At 40.1% G+C, this 15,269-nt stretch overlaps 1 long non-coding RNA gene across 3 annotated transcripts; it reads left to right on the forward strand.

Moving 5' to 3' along the window:
• The first annotated feature begins 1,383 nt into the window (after window positions 1–1,383).
• LOC149857245 (uncharacterized) lies at window positions 1,384–13,355 on the forward strand. 3 transcript variants are annotated; one of them, XR_016444233.1, is made up of 4 exons: window positions 1,384–1,441; window positions 2,837–2,935; window positions 11,600–11,713; window positions 12,475–13,355. It is a non-coding gene; the product is annotated as an uncharacterized LOC149857245 (long non-coding RNA). The 3 variants fall into 3 exon arrangements; XR_016444232.1 differs by having other exon boundaries at window positions 11,600–11,709; XR_016444234.1 differs by lacking the exon at window positions 11,600–11,713.
• The last annotated feature ends 1,914 nt before the right edge of the window (window positions 13,356–15,269 follow it).

Genomic DNA, 15,269 nt, shown 5'->3' on the forward strand with positions numbered 1-15,269 from the left:
CCCCTTCAATTACTGTTAGCCCCCCTCTAGCTTTCCTGATATGGCAGCCAGCAGGTGTTATGCTTGCTCTCAGCATGTTGGTGGGATGGGTGTTGCCCCACTTAGACTGAGAATTTTGCTGTGGGACCTTCCATTCTTTAGCTTCAGCCAGAATTTTAAACAGTTTATCAGTTGTAGGGTAACATCCCATGGGCTGACAGTATTCATAGTGTCATAGTTTCTAGGGTCGGAAGGGACCTGAGCAGATCATGTAGTCCGACCCCCTGCCATGGCAGGAAAGAATACAGGGGTCAAACAACCCCAGCAAGATGTTCATCTAACCTCCTCTTAAACACCCCCAGGGTAGGAGCCTGCACCACTTCCCTCGGAAGTTGGTACCAGATCCTAGCCACCCTGACCATGAAGTAGCACTTCCTGATATCTAGCCTAAACCTACCCTCTGCCAGCTTGTGACCATTATTCTTGGTCACAACACAATGGCCCCTTCTCACTTCAAGAAGATTTACTTCTTGTTAGCTTATTCACCCCAAGTCACCTCAGCTGGGACTTGAACCTAGAGCTCCCACATGGTAGGCAGGAATGCTGCCACACAGTCACCATTGGTGATACCAGTGCTGGTTTTGAAATTGTTGGAGGTGCCTCGTGGTGGACACATGAGGCAGCTCGGTACCTAATTTCATTTGAGGGTTTTGGCCACAATACACAAAGTATGACTTAAAGCACTTCTGAATACTTTATGCTAGGGTCATATCATCCTTTTTATAGCTCCAGGGACCCACCATTGTGACTAGTAAAGAATCTTCCTTTACTGAAGGAAGGCAAAGATAAGATGAAAATATTACAAAGCAATACATATTTGCACTATACATTTGTCACTGCAGTTCCATTACTGGGTCCTGATATTAATGAAACACTGGGGGTTGCCAACCCCTGTTGGAATGACAAAATTCTGTGTATTGTTATTGGGCAAAATCAATAAAAACATGAAAGAGAAAGTAAGTCATTCCATAACACCGTGGGAGTCCCTGTTGCTATAGATGTGTGTAGGCACCCATTAGCAATGATGGAAGTTACAAGTATGAATCCACAGGAAAAATAAATCCCCTCTACATTTATAGATTTGTAAACTCTATGGAAACGTGAGAATGATTTTTCTTTCCATTGAAAACTCAGGTTTTATCACATTTGATTGCTCTCAAATGAATTTGCTACCCAGTTAAATATTGGTCATGGTACTACTGAGAAAATATTTATAATGCTGAGCTGAGGAATGCTTTCCTGTTTTGAAAAAACATGTTAAAATGAGTGCTGCAGTGAACTGGTCAGAGAAGAGACTGCTGGTTCTATTTAGCTACTGCAGCTGTTGCTGCACCAAAGCAGTCACTGAAAGCAGCACCAAGTGTCAGATACAGAGAGCAGCTTGGAAGAAGTGCCTGGCAAGGTTGGCTTTTTATCTGTACTATTTCTGTAAATCATGTCACAAATAGAGCTCAAGCTAGGAAAGAGGGTTCAGAAGGGAGGGTGTTATCATCATAGTATTATTTTAAGAAAATCCTTTTTTTTCTTCTGGTGGATCACAGTCTGTTAAGAAGTCAGGGGAAAGACATCTTTTTTTTACAAAATAGTACATAAATATACTTGTGAACTAAATGTAAGATAATAATAAAGGTGGTCATTGGAGATGGTATTTACAGGGATGGAATACAGCTACAAAAGACTATAATTTCAGTTGTCAACTTAAAATACACACTGTGAGCATGTTTTAAACTGACAGTACATCAAACTTACTTGCTTTGGGATTTTATTTTCTTTTAAGGCAAAAGAAAGCTGACTTACTGGATACGTTTTTCCAGTCCTACACAGCTCTTGTTAAAATATTGATGTAAATGTTTTGCTGCCCACTCTTGCTCCTCGCATACGTGTGGTACAGAGGTCAACATGCAGAAGACGCACAGAGTTATTTCAGCTGCTCTCACTACCTTACATGCTCTGCTAAGCATATCAACAATTTGGCCAGTACTGTCACATATTCAAGAATAGGGTGGAAACCCCCTCCAGGGTTTCTAAAGTTATTTTCTCTTAAGGCTGTAAAACTCAAATGCCCAAGATAAATAAACTTCTTTTGAGTTTGTTATCCTGGTACTTAGAGGCGTTTAAACTGTTCCAAGATGCAGATGCATTTCATTCTTGATTTTAGAGTCCACCTTACGTAATGCACATAGTAAAATAATGGAGAGTTTAATTAAAAAACAGAGCAACATTCCATGTCCATGTGTTTATACTGGGATTTTTGAGGGGTGCGGGGGGGACAACATATTACCATTCACCAGCTAGTTTCTGAAGCCTTTTTTTGGACTTGGATTGGCTGGATTCACTTGGAGTTGAATAAGGTTGCCAAGAAGACCTTTAGCTGGTCTGTATATGATTCCCTGCTATTTTTAATATAAATGTAATATTTTAAATCTATCTCTTGTGTCCTAAACCAGATTGTGTCCTAAGCAGCTGTGTTTAAATTGTAAAAATGCACCCTTGTGTCTGGTTTCACATCTGGTAACACCCAACTAAAGTAATTAAATGAGGTTTCAAAAAAGCCACAATATTATATATATATATAAATTATTACAACAGTATTTGACTTCCAACTATATTCAGTAAAGATTTTATAAGTAGCTGGGCACTTGGTTATTTCTAAAGGTGTTGATCAAAATACATAATATTGAAAGTAAAGGCAAGCTTGTAAATGGATGGAGATTGGATAACATTAAGTTACCATAATTACTAGTCATCAGTATGTCTCCACTTTGATGTCAACTATGTGCTTTCTTTTTTGTTTCAGAGAGGAAGAAACTTCAAAAGCTTTAATTTCAAGACAATAAAGGTCTCACGTTATTATGTGTACAAGCTTTGTCTGCAACTGGGAAAAAGTTATAGCATGGTAAGATATAAAGGAAGGTAAAATGGTGCTAACTATTCTTGTGAGTGACATATACATTGTACACATGCATGTTATATTACTACATGTATTGCTATGTTTGATAAGTAAGTACCTAAAGTATATGTATATTGTGAAAAGATTAAATCTGTCATGTTTCCACATTTCTACTAAATGTATTTATATATATATTTGTGTTTGATATAAAATAATTTAAATCTATTGCAATATATTACAATTTTAATATATATTAACAATTATATTAACACACAACATATATCATTACAAATGTATATCAACACAGTGAGGACTAAGTCATAAAGGAGTCATTTGTAGTCATATACCCTTCAGGTCAGTAGACCTGAATAGTTTTCACAGGTGCAGGTAAAGGAAGAAGTAGTGAAATGTATGTACCTATTTCCAATTTGAATTTATTTTGCCATAAAAATTGCTACTAGAATGAAAACCTTCTGGCTGAATGTGAATGCCACTGCTCAGTTTCAAGGCCCCAGTCATTTGACATTAATGAGAGTCTTTATAATGATTTCAACAAGCTTTAGCTCCAGCTTCAAAAGATGGTAAAAATTCAACTTAATTTAAAAGATTAAATAGCACATTATTGTTAGGAGTTGGGGAGGCATGAGGACCTTTAGTAATAATACACTGAGGAAAGAATGGAGAAAGATACAGAAAAGAATAATTTGTATAGAGCTCTAAAAATAATGATTGGTGCTTCAGTTTGTCAAATTGAAAATTAGAAAAAAATCAGTTTACATTGACTGAAATTATTATTTTGTTGTTGTTTTTCCTTGCCACCCCAAAGAAACAAAAATGAAATGTTAAAATAGCAAGTGTTCCTACGCCACTGAACATCACATACAATATAATTTTTAAAAAATCTAGATATTATCATGATTAGTACTCTCTGGATAAGATAGTTAAGTATTATACATCTACTAATAAAAGTCAATCAACTTTTCAGGGCTGATCTTATAAAATGCTGGGTACTGACCAGCGCCCTGCTCAAGACAAGATCATCCCTGACTAAAAATCATCCCAGCAAAGTTTCTGTCTAACCTGCTCTTGAAAATTTCCAAGGATGCAGATTCCACAATTTCTCAAAGTGGCCTGTTCCAATCCTTGACCACCCTCATAATTCTCTTATCTTTAACCTAAATTTCCCATGCTGAAGTTTAAGGCCATTTCTCCTAGTTCTGTCCCCTAAAGCCACAGAGAAAAGCCCAGCTCCATTCTCTCTATAATCACCCTTCATGCCTTTGAAGATTGTTATCAAATCCCTCTTCAGTCTTCTCTTCTCAAGACTAAATAACCCCACTTCTTTCAGTCTTTCCTCCTAAGTCTTGCTTCTCAGTCCCCTAATCATTTTTGTTGCTTTGTGCTGGACTTTTTCTCAACAGTCCACATCCTTCTTGAAGTGTGGGACCCAGAACTGGGCACAGCATTCCAGGTAAGGCTTCACTGGTGCTGAAGAGTGGAAGAATCACGCCTCTTGATTTGCAAGTGACATTCATTTTAATACAACCAAATATGCTGTTGGCCCTTTTTTTTTTGGCAACAAGAGCACATTGTTGGTGCATATTTATATTATAGTTTACTGTATTCCCAGATCCTTCCCTGCAGTACTGCAGCCTAACAAGTCATTCCTCAGTCTGTATTTGTGCATGCAGTTATTCCATCCCAAGTGCAGGACTTTTTACTTTTCCTTGTTGAATCTCATTTGATTGATTGCAGACCATTTCTCCAGTTTATGCACGTAATTCTGGATCCCAGCCTATCCTCCGGTGTATCTGCAGCTCCGCCCAACATGGTTGTTTCATGTTATTTGCTTTATGTCAGAGGGACCATGAACTGCTTAATTTGGGCAATACTGTAAATGTTGCAAGAAAAAAAGCTCTGAAACTGGGAAGATTCCATTTGATTGCAGTTATGACTAGCCAGAGTATCTTTTGCATCTTTATTTAATTTGTATATGCATAGCAGAGGAAAAACAGATTATTTTGGATATGGGTAATGATAAAAAAATCCTGTTAAAATCAAGTCCAAAAATCATTTTTCCTTTAGATTCTTAAATATGGATATATGTTTACCTAGCTCTGGACTTTTTAGCTTGCATCCACAATTTTTGCCATAGCAAAAATGAGCTAAAAGATGACTCTGAAGCTTCTAGTATTATATTACATATAGGCTGCTTGCAGATATTAAAAAACCCAAAACCATGCTATGCCAGAAGCAGCAGTGTGGTACTTCAACCCAGCTCTGAAGCTTCTGTATAGATTGGGCATGTCAGCGGGGCTTTTGGGTGCTCTTATCTAAAGCTGATTCAATCAGCTATCAGATAAAAGCACCAACCCCCCTGACCCCCACTAAAGTACCTGGCCTATACAGATGTTAAGAGAGCTGGGTCAAACTAACACACTGCCTCTTTTGGTCATGTACTGGGCTCAACCCAGGAATGTGCCGAGTTTGCCGTGCCGTTTTTGGATTTTTTTAACATCTGCAAGTAGCCGCAATTATGTGATTACTGAACTGAGCTTCCCTAAAGCCATTTATGAAAAAAGACTGTATTTTAAAGTACTTCCTTAGGATTGATTCAATACTCTGATTTCTCATTTAAATAAAGCACCTGTTGAAGTTTGTTGTCCAATTAAGGAATGTGAGATCAGGCCCTATTCATTGAAGTCAATGGGAGTTTTGCTTGAAGAAGGACTGAATAAGGACTACATGATTTGGCCCTGAATATCTGAAATCTATTATTTACATTTTCATTACAGGAAATACATTTTACTATTAAAATCCCAGAGTTTCAATAAGAGTAAAAGGCAACACTATCTTATTGTGGGAACCAAATAGATCAAAACTTTTTCAGAAGTTCCTTAATTGTGGCTTAGTTTTGTGCCAGCTGTTGTTTTAATACTATAAACGGAAGAAAACAACACTTGGGTGGACATTTAATTCGGTCTCTGCAATAGCAAACATTAACCACGGGCCTACTATTGGACCACCTGCAATGTGTTAGTCATTAGAAAGGTCGCTGTTACTGAACATTTTAAACTGTGAATAGCTTCAGATTAAATTAGGTGTAAAAAAAGTCATTTCCTCTCAGTGATAAACTAAAACACCTGCAACACAGCTCAAGTTTACCATGAGAGATATAAACTATTGCTCTGAAGATATACCATTTAAGAATGCACAAAAGCTGAGTTTTGTTGGATAAGAATTTACTGATCTTTGTTATTATGGAGTTGCCAGGTACAGTGATTATAGGCACAGCTAGCTAGTTAGAATTAGGTTATATTATGCTCTAGTAAATACAAAGTATAAATTATGTGTGTATTAATTATATATCCTCTCATGTTTCTCATTAATCTTCCTATCTCTTTTAAAAAGTGTGTTTGATTATTTGACCGCATCCTCTCTTCATTATAATAAGAAATCCAGCACCTTCAAGCTGAATGGAAGATGCATATATTTCAGTTGTTTCTACCACAAATATTTATTGGACCATTAGAAAAAGAATGACTTAAGTTGCATGTTGCACTGTTTGCCTGGGTGCCAAGCTACTCTATTATGCCTCTGGTTGCAACTCTTAGGGTACATGTAGATGTTGCATTTAGATCTATCAAACTAGGGTACATATATTTGGAGAGTTTAGACTGGGCAAAAGTGGCCGACCAGATGTAACTTAATTCACCTGAGGAGGTGCACTACATAGATTGGCCTAACTCATGCCCAATCTTACCTAATATGTATATATGTTCAGAGTGCAGCTCCAGGGCTGGGAAATTCCAGGCACTTGCTGCTTTTCCTATCCCCCACCACCCTGACTAAGCTATTTTTAGTCTTCCAACTCACCAAGCCTTGGACAGACAACCCCACCATGTGGATCCACCAACTGCCCATGTGCACTCACCAGCCCCCTGTCAATCTCACCCACCTTTTCCCTCCACCTCGACTTACTTATTAGAGCATGGCCCTGGCATGGCTCCCAGTGCTGGTGAATATCTGTACAAGCAGGACCTAATCTATCATCACATGGCTTAAAATAAGTCACATGATCATGAATTATGCATGTGCATGTAACCTTAAAAGCAAGTGCATTCTCTACTACTCATACTTTGTTTATATATATGTATTACTATATAAGGACTGTTACATACTGTATCTATATATTCATGCATCCTTTCCATTTACATCTTCATCTCATCAGAACAGAATTTTGGTTTCCCTAACATCTCTGGGCCTACTTGCTGCTGTATCGAGTGATTTTTGCATTTACTAGGGGTTAAAAGCAGCTGAGTGAGATGGACAGGAAACAAAGCTACAAGTGGAGAATCAGGGTTTTTTTTACATGTGTTTAAGACCTATAAAAATAGATACCAACCAGAAGCACTTGCAGTAGTTTTGTCTCTCTGAAAGCTATTTTTACCACTTAGGTAAAAAAAAAAAAAAGTCAATTTAGTGCAACTTACAATGAAGAATTAGAAGGTGGTATGGGAAAGTCTTAGTTGAAACAAGAGATGGCTTTCTTTAATATTATGTCACCGCCCTATTGGTTTCCTTATATTACATTTCCATATTGCATTTTTATGGACCTTCAGAGCAGGAGTTATACTAGAACTAGACTATTCACTTCTGGATTTGGGTTTATATGCCCTCTGTATTGTGCCATTTTAAGATAATTTTATAATGCTGAAGTCTCTCTAATTATTGAGTTTAAAAAAAATAATCCAGAAATAGAAACCCTGTTTCTTGATTTTCAGTATCATCTCCAGCCCACAGGCCCTTAATCACTCCTCCAGGCAAAACCCCAAATAGCATTCTGTTTCCATTTTTCTATGACATCTCTACTTGTACAAACCTCAGTAGCCACACTGACAGACTAAATGAAACTAGGGAAGAGAAAAGACTCACTCCTTAACCTTCATATAATTTCTTTATGACAGATTTACAGATTTGGCAATGTTAACAATCAACATAGCATCTTCCTATACTGAACCATTTTACATTTCTATAATTCCTCCCTGATGTCTGTTGCAGGGAGTACAATAAGGGAACTGATCAGGGGGCTTAGGTGTCTCTTTAATAATGCTGGAAGTAAGGGAATCAAGCAGGAGGAACTTGCATTCCTGCTTGCAGACAAAGATCTCAACCTGGTTGGTCAAACAGAAACCTGGTGGGCAACGTTCCCACTAAGGTGCACATGTGCACAGCCAAGCACAACTAAAAGTTTGTCCATGCACTAACTTTTCAAGGCCATGGACCGGGAGAGGAGCTGAAGGTAAGTTCTGAGGTGAAGTGGGTGCAGGGGACTGGTGCGGGTTCCTCCTGCTCCAGGGAACTTCTCTACTCCCCCACATCACCTCGGGGAGTGAAGAGGCATGTAACATCAGGGCCAGGGAGTAGAGCATTTCCCCAGAGCCAGCACAGCCTGTGGAGCAGTTTCCCAGACCTGGCGGAGCCTCACTTGGGGCAAGCAGTGGCTCCTCCCTGAGGTGAGGCAAGGGGCTGGCACAGGCTCCGCTAGCTCCGGGGAACTGCTCACGGACTCTGCCAACTCTGGGGAAGTGCTCCACTCCCTGGCCCTGATGCCACGTGCCTCCTCACTCACTGAGGTGATGCGGGGGAGTGGAGTAGTTCCCTGGAGCTGGCAAAGCCAGCTCCAGGCCCCAGCCCCCACCACCTGCCCTGGGGGAGGAGTGAGGTACTTACCTTCGGTAAGTGTCCCAGGCTGCACCAAAAGGAGGCGGCAGGACTAAAGTGGTGTGCACACGGACCAAAGCAGTGCACTCACAGACCGAAATACATAGAGAGCAGGAAGAAGGCGCAGGGTAACATAGGGTCGCTACAGAATGGACTAGGGCAACTCATAACTGATAGGATGGAAAGAGAAGAGCTCTTAAATAATTCCTTTGCTTTTGTTTTTCTGCACACAGATACAAATACACCTCCCAATAAGTCTTTTAGTCTGGAGTGAGAGTAATACCAATGCACCAATGGTTAGCACTGACCTAGTGAAGGGGCACTTGGAAGGGTTGGATGTACTTAAGTCAGCAGGCCCCAATGATCTTTATCCAAGGGTACTAAAGGAATTGTTCGATGATATAGCAAAACCACTGGTGCAACTGTTTGAGCACTCATGGCACTTGGGACAGGTCCCAGAGGATTGGAAAAGGGCCATCGTGGTTCTTATTTTCAAGAAGGGGAGGAAGGAGGACCCAGGTAATTATAGGCCAGTTAGCCTCACCTCTATTCTCAGCAAGACTTTAGAAAAAATCATAAAGGATCATATTTGCAGGTGGTGAGCAGGTAATACAATGTTAAGGGGCAACCAGCATGGGTTTATAGCAGGTAGATCCTGCCTGACTAACCTGATCTCTTTATGAAAAGGTCACAAAGTGCTTAGATGCAGGAAGTAGACATTATTTACCTGTATTTTAAAAAGGCTTTTGACACAGTGTCATATCCAACTTTTATGAAGAAACTGAGTAGCTGTGATGTGGATTTTCTCGCAGTAAGGTGGGTGAAAAAAACTGACTTATGGGACACACCCAGAGAGTGGTGGTGGATGGGTCGGTTTCTCCCTGGAGGGATCTGGGCAGTGGTGTCCCCCAAGGCTCTGTCTTTGGACCAGTACTGTTTAATATCTTCATCAGCGATTTGGAAGAAGGTGTTGAAAGCACCTTGTCCAAATTCACAGATGATATTAAACTATGGGGTATAGTAAACACACAGGAGGGCAGGGAGCAAATTCAAGTGGATTTGGATAGACTGGGGAAATGGCAGATCAGAATAGGATGCAATTTATCAAGGATAAATGTAAGGCGTTGCACCTGGGGAGAAAGAATCTCCAACACACCTATAGACTGGGGGGTACCATTCTGAGTACCACAACAATGGAAAGAGATCTTGGAGTCCTGGTCAATGCAAAAATGAACACGAGGCGCCAGTGTGACAAGATAATAAGAAAGGCTAACTGCACTCTTTCTTGCATCATCAGGTGCATCACAAGCAAGTCTAGGGAAGTGATAATTCCCCTCTGTGCAGCATTGGTGAGACCGCAGATGAAGTACTGCATCCAGTTTTGGGTGCTGCACTTCAAGAGGGATGTGGATAACCTTGATAGGGTTCAGAGAAGGGCTACTCGTATGGTTGAGGGCCTACAGGTAAGACCCTATGAAGACAGACTGAGGGACCAAAATCTCTTCCACCTCTGCAAGAGAAGGCTGAGAGATGATCTTCTGGCTGCCAACAAACTCATCGGGGGGAGGGGAAGGGGTCAGCAGGGAATAGGGGACACTCTGTTCACCAGGGCACCCCTCGGGGTTACCAGAAATAATGGCCATAAACTGAAGGAGAATAGATTTAGATTGGACATAAGGAAGAAATTATTTGTGGTAAGGGTTGTTAAAATATGGAATGGGCTTCCAAGGGAGGTGGTGCTTTCCCTTACCTTGGAGGTGTTCAAGAAGAGATCAGACAGGCATCTGGCTGGAGTTACTTAACCCTAGCGCTCTTTCCTGCGGACCCCATGATTTACCAGGTTCCTTCTGACCCTAGAAATCTATGAAAAGCCAGGTTTTTTTGCATATTCATTATGAGGTAAAGTGTCTGTCTGTGGACATCTCCAGCGAAATGTAGGCACAAAATGGGTGTCACACTTTAAATGCCCAACTCATAAAGTCCTTGCAAACTAACTAAACAGAAAGTTCCAAAACAAAGTTTACTGCATATCAATGTCTATGTGGTCAAATGAGCAAAGAACTAAACACAAGCTCTGTTGTCTATGTATGAAAAAATCTCGATTATTCGTAATTCCAAACTTGTAAATGATCAGGTAGAGTAAAAGTGTCACGCTGGCTTTAAGTAGTGTCACTGGGTGCATCTACAAATTCAATAATGCACAGTAGTTACTGCACATTTAGTTTAGTACTTGCTTAGTGGAGTACTAACTAAATGCACAGTGGCTACAATTATTGCACAGTAGCACCAGTGCATAGTTTTTTAGTGACACTGTGCAGTAGCCTAATATTACTGCACAGTAGCATATTAGCACAGTTTTTGCCCGGCATGCTACTGTACACTGTTATTAAGCCATTATGCACTAAACGTCTTGTGTTGATGCACCCATTATCACCATAGTCAATGGAGTTTATGAAAATAAAACTTACTAAAAGCTTTTGAAGAATGAATCCTGCAGAATTTGGTGCTAAACAGTACAGATCAATCAATTAGGAGTGTATTTGCCTTCAAGTTCTAGGTCTGCTGTGCTTCCTTTGCAGTTAGTGGGCTTTGCCATGTTCTACCAGCTGAAGGGCTGGTATATTTTAGAGTTTATTACTTATGTCTTTTTGTTTGAATCTGAAGTAGTTCAGTACTTCAGCTTTTCATATTCCAACCTGTTATTATCAATCATCTTGTTAAAGACAAAGTCTGCCTCCCAAGTGGCTTCTTTCAATAGGCTATAAAGCCAAGTATTGGTGTGCTAACAGAAATGACTGCATTAATGTGGGAACCACCTAACCTTTTTCCAATGTCACATCATACCATTTGTTCTGTGGTTATGGGCAGCTTTCTTGTATTGCCTATCAAGCCCAGATAATAAAATGTTGAGTTCTACTTAATAATATCCTCCTTGTTTGTCTCTAGGCAGATGCTGTCAACAGGAATGGTCACACATTTTGCAGCTAATGACCTGGCATTATACAGCTGCTTTTGGTGAAGGCCAGTTTGTCATAGCTTGTTGAATACAAGAATGAGTGGGTAACTTAATTTAATACTTAAAGGCAATCACTAATTATTTTCACATGTAGTGATACTTCTATGGGATATTTAAAAATTATAAGAAAACAACTGTTTCAGTAACATTTATATTTTTAGTAACAGACTTAAGTCCTAGTAACTGAGGTTTAGCCTAAGTAAGGACTTCATCATCTGGCTCTTTTTTTTTTAAATAAGGTTAAAAAAGTACAAATGAAAACAGAAGTGCAGAATTTAAAATACAAACAAAATATAAAATACAAGAAACACCATCGGTTCTATTAATGCATTGTGTATCAACTGAGTTAGCCCACAATTAACCTTAGAGATCATAAACAAACTAGGCATCTGAGCAGTTTTGGATCCACAATTTAGATTATTTTTTAAATATGAATATAATTAATCTCACTTATATTCTAATTAGAAAAGTTAAAAGTGAAATTTCCACTTACTGATTTAACTGTTTGAAGTGTGATCTGGCCAAAAGCTAAACTAAGAGAGGACACTGAAACTGAAATAAAATCTTCATGATATATGGTTACCCAGGAAAAAAGGAGGTTATTCATAGCACTTTTTGTTTAATATCTGTGTAATGTACCAAGTTGTTTGGCATCAAGACTTTGGATGATAGAAAGATACCTAGTTTGAAGACTAATTTCTTGGACAATGTCTCTTGGCAATGCAATGGTTAGTGCATTTCTGAAAAAAATAGCTGAGAAGACAATACTATCTGGATACAGTTTCTTTCTCTCTGCATTATATAGGTTTTGCAGGTGCAGAGCTCAACTATACCATGCAATCTTTTTGAGAACTGAAGTCTTCTGACAGCCACCTGATGCACATTTGGACACGTACTGAATAGAAAAGATAGAATTCCAGAGCTCTCTTAGGTTGAAGGATATTGTAACAAAGTGGTGCTCAGTTTCCAGCCAGTGAACAGCTACTAATCCATGGATTCTAGATTATCATAGATTTTGAGAATGAAGCTCAAGATGGAAGACTGATGATCCTGAAAATACCTTGTTTTGTGAGGTGGTCCACAGAATTTGGGCAAAGAATTACCAAGAACCAGTGTCATAGATGTATATAAACAGCTTATAATGTATGACTGAGACAGAATGACAGCAGGGAAGATATTCACAAATTAGTTTGGAACCTACTGAATTAGTTTAGAATGCTATGTGAGAGCAGTATCTGACTGTCTCTTGTGCAATGAATCACATTGTCAGTGTTTAATGTATAATAAACATACAACCACAGGAAAGCAGGGCTATGGGATATGATTGACCTGCCAATAAAGTAATCAAATAGAATTTGCATGGAGAAGACCTGGTATAATAGTGGGCAACAAAGCAGCATTCCTAGGGAGAAAAACTTGAAGTTTATAGGTTCACTAAAATAAATTTAAACTAAAGGAAACAATGGGTGGGGGATGTTTTGGGCTGTATACTGCACAGGGAATATCAATGCAGGGCGTGTCCCTTCTGGAGCATGGAAAACTGGAAAGTGGAGTTTTTGAGTCAATCTGTTTGTTCAGAAACGTGAGGCTTGTGGGAAAGGCTTGAATTGATTACAAAATGGCTAATCCTTATCCATGTTAAACCTGCAACCTGGATGTATTTCCTTCTAGACTATATTTTCTCAATTCATTACATGACAATAAATATCTCTCTGTTTCCCAGAGATTTTATTTTCTTATTTTGTCATCCCCCTAGTCCTTTTTTTCCAATGTTACTTTAAATGCAATTACAAAATATATAATACTAACCTGTCAATACTTACTATCAAGATTTTTCTTGACCCTAATTTAGTACCCCCTTAAGCTCTGTTAAATTTATTGACTGTGAACTCTATGCTCACATAATACTGTATTCTATTTGAATACATGTTCTGTGTTTTTTCTTAACTTTCACTTCTCTCTGTCTCTCTCCTGTTCTCTCTTTCCTGCTCTTTCTCTCTCACTCTTCCTCTCTCCTTATACATGTTTGGATATTTTTTCTGCTAAGGAGCTTTTTATGTTTTGTGGTATAAATGCATACTTGGACATATACCAGAACTTTACTATTTCTGCTAATAGTTTTAGCATTTGATTTGTAAACTAGACAGAAGTAATCTTATTTTCACAATTGACTTGTAATCCGGGTGTACCAGAGTGTGTACTCCCCTCTCCAATAGAAGAGGACAGTCAGCAGGGCATATGTGCTGGAGACGGAAACTGCAGCTTGCCTGCATTTTCCCCTTCTCCTGTGTCTCTATAGAGGAAGACCAGGACACAGTAGCTTAACTATATACATGGTTTATTCAGGTGCAGAATTAAAGGGGATGGGATAGAGTAACTCGATATATGATAAACATTTACATATAATATGTTCAAGTCAGCAAATAACAGAACAGGTAACTATAGCAGTCCCTAAGACTCACAAGAGAAACCTCGTCCATGGATCCCCAGAGGGTAAGTATGTCCCAACAATCAATGGGTAAGCATTCCAAAATATAAAACACAATGAACAGTCAATAGACACTCCAAAATATAAGACACAACAAGCAATTGATAAACACTCCAAAATATATGGCAATTCCAAATAGCCTGCTTCTCTAAAGGAGTCTCTCTTTCTCTAACATAAACTCCCTCTGATGGGGCTATCCACTGTGTCCCTCCCCAGTGGGAAACCCCTAGCCTGAGAATTCACCCTTCCCAGTGAGTAGGGGTCCAGCAAGTGTTCCCGGTGTTTCGTCCCCAGCTAGGCAAATGGTCCTGCAGTGGGTGCTCTGTCTCAGTCCCTTTGTGGGGTGCATGGCTCGTTCACATGCCCAGATGGCTTGGCCTTCTCAGGAGGTTGCAGGCCTGGGCCTCTGGCAGCAGAGAATGGGGCCCGAACCACCTACCCCTCCAAGGGCCCTTGGCCCATTAATGACTCACTGTGCAATGGTGACTGCACTGTGCCAGGGTTGGAGACCCGAGCCACTTTGAGTGGCTCCCAATGTCCTGGTCCCTCTTTGACCCTCCATGCAGTGATGCCTGCACTGGCTCACCATGCTGTCTCACAGCGAGGGGTTGGAGACACAGCCACCTGCTGCTCCCGTCTGATGGCTGAGTCTTTGGGCTCTTCAGGGCAACTGAAAGTGCCCCCTGGCTAGCTCTTCCCCAGCTCTTCCTAAGCCCCAGCTTCTTTCTTCTCTGTCTCTTGTTGCCTCCTCCACGTGCTGTGCACGCAGCTCCTTATATACCCTTTTGGGGCTTCAGCCCAAGATTGAAGACTGGCCAATTGCGGGTAGGTGGAGCTTAGTCTTCAATTAGGTCTGCTCCTCACCTCGCACTGATGTAGGGGTGGGGCAGTCTCCTCCTGAGACTTCTCCCCTGCTGGTCTCTGATTCATGGGTTTGCCCCACCAACCACTTGGCACTTCTCTAAGCCTGAGGAACCAGGTGAAGATAGGCAAGCCTGCCACATACATAATTACACATATGTAAATATGGGCTCCTCTACATACGCAGGTAAAGGCAGGATGGGATCTAAGGAGTAATTCACACAATCACACCTGCTGCCACACTACTCATG

Source organism: Crocodylus siamensis, chromosome 9 (genome assembly GCF_052110815.1).
Source record: "Crocodylus siamensis isolate JL-2025a chromosome 9, ASM5211081v1, whole genome shotgun sequence".
Lineage (NCBI taxonomy): Eukaryota > Metazoa > Chordata > Crocodylia > Crocodylidae > Crocodylus > Crocodylus siamensis.